The sequence below is a fragment of the Carlito syrichta genome, unplaced genomic scaffold (assembly GCF_000164805.1).
Source record: "Carlito syrichta isolate Samal-C Ts95f unplaced genomic scaffold, Tarsius_syrichta-2.0.1 Scaffold217271, whole genome shotgun sequence".
Classification (NCBI taxonomy): Eukaryota; Metazoa; Chordata; class Mammalia; order Primates; family Tarsiidae; genus Carlito; species Carlito syrichta.
Window position 1 is genome coordinate 76282 of NW_007161367.1, and position 8011 is coordinate 84292.

At 45.6% G+C, this 8011-nt stretch overlaps 1 pseudogene; it reads right to left on the minus strand.

Annotated features, from left to right (window-relative positions):
* Positions 1-4201: 4201 nt before the first annotated feature.
* LOC103253279 lies at positions 4202-5385 on the minus strand (annotated as a pseudogene).
* Positions 5386-8011: the final 2626 nt, after the last annotated feature.

An 8011-nucleotide genomic window follows, 5' to 3' on the forward strand; every position in this document is an offset into this window, starting at 1 on the left:
CTGCCTTTTTTTTTTTTGAGTCTCATTGTCACTCTCTTGCCCAGCCTGCAGTGCAGTGGCACGATCACAGCTCACTATAGCCTCGAACTCCCAGATCCAAGTAATCCTCTCACCTCAGCCTCCTGAGTAGCTGGGACTCCAGGCATGCGTCACCATGCCAGGCTAGATTTTTTAAATTTTGTAGAGATGAAGTCTCACTATGTTGCTCAGGCTGGTTTCAAACTCCTGGCCTCAAGCAATCCTCCCACCTAGACCTCCCAAAGTGCTGGGATTAGAGACATGAGCCACCACGCCCGGCCTGATGCTGCCATCTTGAGTCTGAATTTGGTGAGATGGCTGGCTGGCAGCTTGGGCAAGGTTTTTATTACTTCCTCTTCCGTAACCTCAGTCTCTTCTCTTAAGGTCTTCAGTTTGTTGGAGGAGGCCCAGACACATTACGGTGGGTGATCTGCTTTACTCAAAGTCCACTGGCTTCAGTGTTAATCATGTTTAAGAAGTGCAGTTTCTAGACGAGTGTTCTATGAGAATCTGGGCCCCATGACCCAGCCGGGTTAACACAGCCACTTCCACAGTCAAGGAGGCCTCTCAGAAGAGGCGTTCTTTTATCTTAGTGCAGTTGGCTTATTCAAGAGGGGGCCCCAGAAAGTACAAACAAGGAAAGAGAAAAGTTAGTTGGGGAGAAAGTCCAGCAAGGCCTGTGTTCACAAACAGGTTGACACTGTGGGCAACGGGGATACAGTCCTGCTGGGGAACTTCTGTGGCCCTGAAGCATTGCATTACAGCAAACTGACAAGAGGGAACATGTGCAGAACACATGATGGCTTCATCCAAAACCTGAGCCCTGGGGATGGGAATCCCTGAAAGCCATTTTACAGAACACTGTCATTTTACTTTATAAGTGCAGGTGATGAAGGGAGGAAGTGAGATTGACAGTTGTGGCAATCTGCCTGGGAAAGGGGGGGACATACCTCATCAACAAGGGTACCTGCATAATGAACATTTGTATACCTAACCCTGAATTGTACCTCACATCTTTAAAAGAAAAAAAATTTTTTTAAATATGAAAAAGCAAAAAATAAACAAATAAATAATAAGTGCAGGTGATTTCATTCCTATGTGCCTGCTTTGGCCTGTAACCCCAGTCTGGTGACATCCCCAGATGGTGGCCCCTGGGTCATCCCAGTTTAACTGAAGTGCCCTAGGTGTGCGTTAGGTTCCTAGCAGGACTGGAAGAACCCCCAGGAAAGATACAGGTGAAAGGGGCAGCTGTTAGCATATATGGGGGCATCAGCATCTGCTGGTCTCTACAAAAAATTTTAAAAATCTAGCCTGGCATGGTGACACACACCTACAGTCCCAGCTACTCAGGAGGCTGAGGTGAGAGGCATCACTTGGGCCTGGGAGTTCAAGACTGCAATGAGCAGTGAGCTATGATTGTGCCACTGCACTCCAGCCTGGGTGAAGACAGGGTAAGGCATTAGCATCCTCAACCAGCCACTCCCAGCTTGGCCATTTCACACGTGACTTTGGACAAATGAATGAACCTCTCCAAGCCTCATATCTGTAAATGGGTGGATTTGACAATGAGCAAGTTAATGCTCGGAAAGTGCTTAGAATAAGGCTGAGTTTCAAGTAAACCTTCCTTTTCTCACCACCCAGATCAAGTTCAGAGATCTGGATCTCCTCCATTTCTAAGATAGGGGTGCTTGACTTTCCTCTTGTGTCTGCATGCTTTGAAGTATTCTGGCAAAGGCAAGTCTGCCCCATGGGGTCACGGTGACACAGCTCTCCCACCACCAGGATTGTATCTATAAAAAATGACTCACTTTCTCAAAAAGATAAGCAGAAGGGGGCTGTCTTCTGTTCTCTGGAGTCAAGTCCACTTTTGATATAAATGTCTTCTAACCCATTTCCCACATGACTGATCCCCACACACAGTTTTATCTTCAGATGACTCATGCCCTAGGCCAAAAAGTGAGCAGACAATTGTACAGTAACCTTCTCACAACCTCCACATAGATCCTAAAGTCCTTGGACGATGCTGTCGCACTGACAAGCGATCCCCCCCACATCTTGCCCTGACTGTTGGGTCTTTTCACCCAGCATCCTGCTTCTCATCTTCCCTTCCTGTGACCGTGGCTGGCAGATCAAACATGAGGGGTTCCACTCCCTCGTGTGGTCTGTGCGGCTGCCCAGTCCTTGGTCGTCTGTGGTGGATGCCCTTGGGTTTCTGCCCAGTTCTTGAGTCATTAACATGCTTTTCCTGGTAACTGCCCTCCCTCCTTGATGCAAATGGTGAAAAGAGCTTTAATAACAATTTTTGTTAATATTTATTGAGCACTTACTATGTTCCAGACACTGTTTTAAGTGGCTCATTTACTCCTCACAGAAATCTTATGAGACAGGAGTTATTCTCTGCCTCATTTGGTAGATGAGGAAACTGAGGCAGGAGAGGTTTAATAACTTAGCTAATATACAATCAGGATGTGGTGAAGTTGAGATTGGACCCATGCACCCTATTCTGCCACGTGGTCTCTCCTCTCTCACCTTAGCCTCTTCCTGCCTGAGTTTCACTAAATCAGCAGTGGGCCTGATCCAGTGGAGAGAGAGTCCTTTGTGAATTTAGAATTGGGAAGAGGAGTGTGTGTGTGTGAAAGGGTGGTCATGAGGTAGAACCAAGATGCAGAAACTGGGTTGACATCTTCCCCTCATGACTGCCCTGAGTGACTGAGTACACCTGCTTCCCAGGACTGTAATATAAACATACAAGCCAGAGGGTGAGAAAGAACACTCCTTGGAAAGTGTGGTACAGGGTTCTAGTCCTCTCAGGCAGCTGCATTGCCAGCCTCAACTCCACAGGACATTCCCAAATCCAGTGCCATGTGTTTAACCTCACGAGGCCCAAACCAGAGATGATGAGTCCTCCTGAGTCCTGCACTAGTTACTAAAAATAAAATTAGGCTAAACCATAGATCAAGCATAAGGAAGTTCTTTGAAGTTATGATTTGCACCTGTTAACTGCTTTCCTTTTTTTTTACGTTGTAAAAAAAAGTGTGTTATTTGTAAGTCAATCATACAATAAAATAATTACTTTTAAAAGTCACACATACAACAGTTGTATAAAGTCAGTTTGGAGGAAGCTACCTCTTAAACATGTTCCAAACCATCAACTTTAGTGTTGTTTTCCAAAGAGACATGGTCCAAACCCCGTGAAGGCCTCATAATTTCAAATTTGATAACAAGGGAACAAAGCTGACTATAAATAGGCCTACAATAATTTTGAAAAACACTAAGTGGTATAGGCTATTCTTAGTTGCAAAACAATCTACTACTCAGGCTTCTTGAAAGTTTCATTGAAGTCAGTAAAAAGTTATGAAAATTTGCATTTGCACACAATTCTCAATTTTTCTGGAAGTAATAATAATACATACAAAGGCTCAAAAGATTAATAAAGAAATAGTTGAGAGCTCTAATAAGTCTACAAAGATATTCCATTGCATGCCAAACATAAAAGAGACAAAGATATCTTTTTTTTTTCCAAAAATTACCCATTGAGTAGAAGCAGCACTCACACCTTTGTGGACATCATCATCACAGGCCTGTAGCATGTGGACTCTCGGGCCCTGTTCAGACACTGAACCCCACACTTTGGAACAGGAGGAATGTGCATTTTTCACACGTTCCACAGTGATTCTTATGAAGTGATACAAGAATCCCGATTCTATGTCCAATCCCAACTCACTGCTGATGTTGGAAACTTGACTCTGGACAGCTCATTTCCCTCTTTAGTTTCCTCATTTGCGAAGTCAGTCAACTGAACTGACCATCTCTGAGGGCCTCCAAGCACCTTACAAGGCTCAGATGGACCCCGGATGGAAAGAAAATCTCGTTTCAGCCGAGAACTTAGTCTTCACGCCAAGTCTAGTCTTTCTAAGTCCCCAGGTTTCTCCATCCATCTTCTCAAAAGTCTGCTTCTGTCAGTTCAGTTTCTGGTAGCATCTGAGTATGTAGAGGAATTTTGAAACTGACGTCTTTGTTAATCTTGGGGACTTTTCTCCTATAAACAGAGAAGCTGTTGAAGCTGTGAGAGGTGCTACATATCCATGGCATGTGGCAAGACTCACTCGGTTAGGAAACAACAGACTGTCTCCATAATGTCTTCCATCCTAGCGTACAGCTTCCTTCTGAGGACCTGGAAAACTTAAAAGGAGGTCTTCACGCTGCTTGAGCTTGTACAGTAGGAGCTAGATTTCCTGGAGAACTTCTTTGAAGAGAGAAATACTTGCATCTGCTTTACAGTATGGACACTTTGACAAAGGAGCACATTCTTTGCATGATCCCTGAAATCATATGAGACAAAATAATAGACAGAGGTCGATGCAGCTGTTGAGGGTGGACAGGCAGAGGGCTACGATGTAGGGTGTAAACATGGTTCTGGCTTTGGCTTTTAATCAGGAAATAATGCACCATGAGCAGTAAGTTATTGGGGATAAAACAGATCAGGTACATAGTCAAAACTGTGACGATGAGGTTGATAGCTCTCTTCCTTTTCTTCTCTGAGTTTCATCCATGGCTGAAGACCTCAGTGTCTTGATCATCAGCACATAGGTGGAAGCCGTGAGGAAGGCTGGGAACAGGAAGACTCCAATGACCAGAGAGAGGAAGTAGTTGAACATGGCCCCACCAACACCTTCTCCAGCAAAACATCGTGACAGGCTGTGATGCTAAGGGCGGGAATGAAGATGGTCTGCTTCACAACATACAAGGGGATGGTGACCAGCAGAATCAGCAGCCAGATTCCCAGGGAGATGCTGATGGCAATGTTGGCCTTTTTCCTGGGGTGTGCCATGGGGTTCTCGGTGACCCAGTATCTCTGCACTCTGAGGCAGGTCCTGAAGAGGATGGAGCAGTACATGTTGCCATAGAAGAAGCCTATGAGCACCTTGCAGAGCTTCGCCATAAGTCCAATTGTTGCCATGGATGTGATAAGCGATCTTCGGGGGAACCAGATGACAGAGTGGAGGTCAGCCAAGGCCAGATTGGCCATGTACATCACAGCAGGGCGTTTCTTCTTTATTTGGAAAAGAAAGACCCACAGGGCCATGCTGTTACTTGACAGACCAACCACAAATACGACTGTGTAGACAACTGGAAGCAAGATGGTCATTAGTTTTCCAGTGAGGACAGACTCAGAAAACTCATCCAAGGAAAAGCCTGGCTCCACTGTCACTCCTTTTCCTGAGACTTGAGGTGGGCCATCGATCTTACCAATAAGACTTCTTCCTTTAGAGGGTCTACTGGTTCCTTGCATGGTGTGGTTGCAGGACACAGAAATCGTCAGGGTATGACGCCCGCCATCAGCCACGCCGTGCCTGGGCCCCGCATCCTTCCTGCAGCCCCGACGCAGCCTCAGATTTGGAACTTGGAGCTCCCTCTGCCACATTGAGAGAAAACCATCCCCAACTGCATCGAGTCCTCACCCCCGCGGGGCTGGAGAAGTTTCCAACTACTTTACTTTTTAAAATATGCATACCAAATTCATTACAATTTTCCCCCACCTGCCCCGTACTTGCTTTGCTGGTGCACTAAGCATGTTTTGGTCAGTTTGGGGCCTTCTAACCCTGTTTGTATATTTATAATAAATCCTCCCTTTTTAACTTAAGGTGGCCCAGGCTGGTTTCCACTCCTTTTTCTGGCCCTTACACGATTTGCTCGGTTGTATCTGAATTTACTGTGGGTTGGTAGCTTTGTACTGAGCGCCTTGCAAACGTAGCTCCATTTGCATAAATTACAGAGGATTTGAGGCTGAGTTTTGTCCTTTGTGAGTCTTGTTTTCAGCTGAACGTAGATCTTTTTAAAAATGTGTTTCCTTAAGATGGATTCAATAAAAGTTGTTCATTATATCTTCCTAGAGACTGAGAAAGATACTATAAACAGGAAAATAGTGCAAAGGATAATTATTGTGTGCTGCTTAGGCCTTTAAAACCTCACATGTTCCTGGAGGAGTTGTGATCTGCAGTTTTCATCACATGTACACACACACACATGGGATTGCCCACAAATACCTAGGGAAGAGAGCCAACAATGTCATGACCATAACTGCCGCATGAGCAAGTTTGCTGATGCCACAAAGGTACCAATGAACATTCTCCCCAAAGTGTCTGAGCAACACCTGTTTCTGCAACTGCAGAACAGTGTCCCCAGGTCACTCGACTCACGTGGAACATCAGAATGGCCTCCTTTCACAGGGATGAGCTCAGTTCGCGTGTCTGTGTTAGTTTCCTCAGGCTGCCATGACAAATGACTACACATTGGATGACTTATAACAATAGGAATGTCTTGTCTCACAGATCTGGAGGCCAGAAGTCTGAAATCAAGGTGTGCCGGGCCATGGCCTCTCCAAAAGCAGGCCCTAAGCACAAGTCACACTAGCACAAGAATGAGATTGGAAGTCGCTGGGCACTGCCAGGGGAGGGAGGGACAGAGGGAGAAGGGAGGGGGTCACGTAGCAACACAAAGGTACCTGGTCCACTACCAAGAGAATAGAGGTCCAGCTAGAAGCCCAAACATCAACCACCTGCAGCCTGCTTTTGTGGCAAACCCTCACTTGTACCCCACAACTCTAAAATACATTTTATGAATGAATGAATGAATAAATAAATAAATATTCCAGGAGGGGTCTGCCCATGTCTTTCAGCTTCTGGTGGTGGCTGGCAGTCCTTGCCTGTGGACACATCACTGTAATCTCCATTGTCACCTGGCCTCTTCCCCATGTGCCTCCACATTGTCTTCCCTCTGTGTGTGTCTCTTCTCTTCTTTTTTATTTATTTTAAAGATGGTGGGTACAATTCAGGGTTAGGTATATAAATGGTCATTGTTCAGGTAAAGTTTGGGCCTCACTTTGGTACCCACATCACCTGGTTTGAGATCAGGTACCCTTATTGATGAAGTGTGCCCTCTCCGCTCCCTTCCCTGGCAGTTTCTCACTACTGCCAATGTCTTTCTTATAGCATTATAATAATTGTTCAGGGTTCGCTTATGAGTGAGAGCATGTGCTACTCATTTTTGTGTGTGTGTGTGATAGATCACTGAGCATTACAGACTCCAAATCCATCCAAGTTGCTGTGAAGTTCATAATTTTGTCCTTCTTTTTGGCTGGCTTCTTCTCTTCTTATACGGACATCAGTCCTACTACATGAGAGCCTACCCTAATGACCTCATCTTAACCCAATCACATCTTGCAAAAACTCTTTTTCCAAATGTGGTCATGTATTAGGATTTCTACATTTCTTTTGAGGGGAACACAATTCAATCCATGACAACATTCAAATAGCATTATCTTCCCCATCCCTTGACAACCTCATGCTTAGTGGAGGGTCAAGGTCAAGGCTGTACCTGTTCATTTTCCCACTAACCTTTCCAGGTCTGACTTTCTTAGCTGCCCTCGTACACTCTGTGGGCTTAGCCAAGGTTAATGCCCAGATTTCCTGGGTTCTTTCCTATGAGTGTTTTTCTTTCTCTGCCACTGCCCAACACTCTTCAGTGTCCTACTCAGAGGTCACCTCTTCTGAAGTCAAAGCCAGGAGGGATTCTGGGAATCTCTGAGGACTGTCTCACTTCTGAGTCATGCATTACCACTTTCCATATTTAATTTTTATTGGGAAAAGTATTCTCATGTGCACAGTCTTCCAACCCCTGCAAAGCAACACAAGAAGGACCTCGGCCAGGAACATTTTCTCACAGGGAGATAAAGAGCCCTCCCAGCCTGTGCTGGGTAGACATCTTTGGGAATATCTGTCTCGGTTTCAGACCCAGAGTGCCCTTTGTTCTGCATAAGCAGGGGTGTCAGTGGTCCTCAGAGATGCCTCCAGCTTTCTGTATTTCAGATCCCACAGTGGAGGACAAGAGAAGCACATGCAGGCCATCTCCCTGGCCCTGACGGACTAACGCTCAACATAGAGGCTGATCATGCTCTGTCTCTCCTCTGTGTGAGTAAATCGTTGTTCCATTC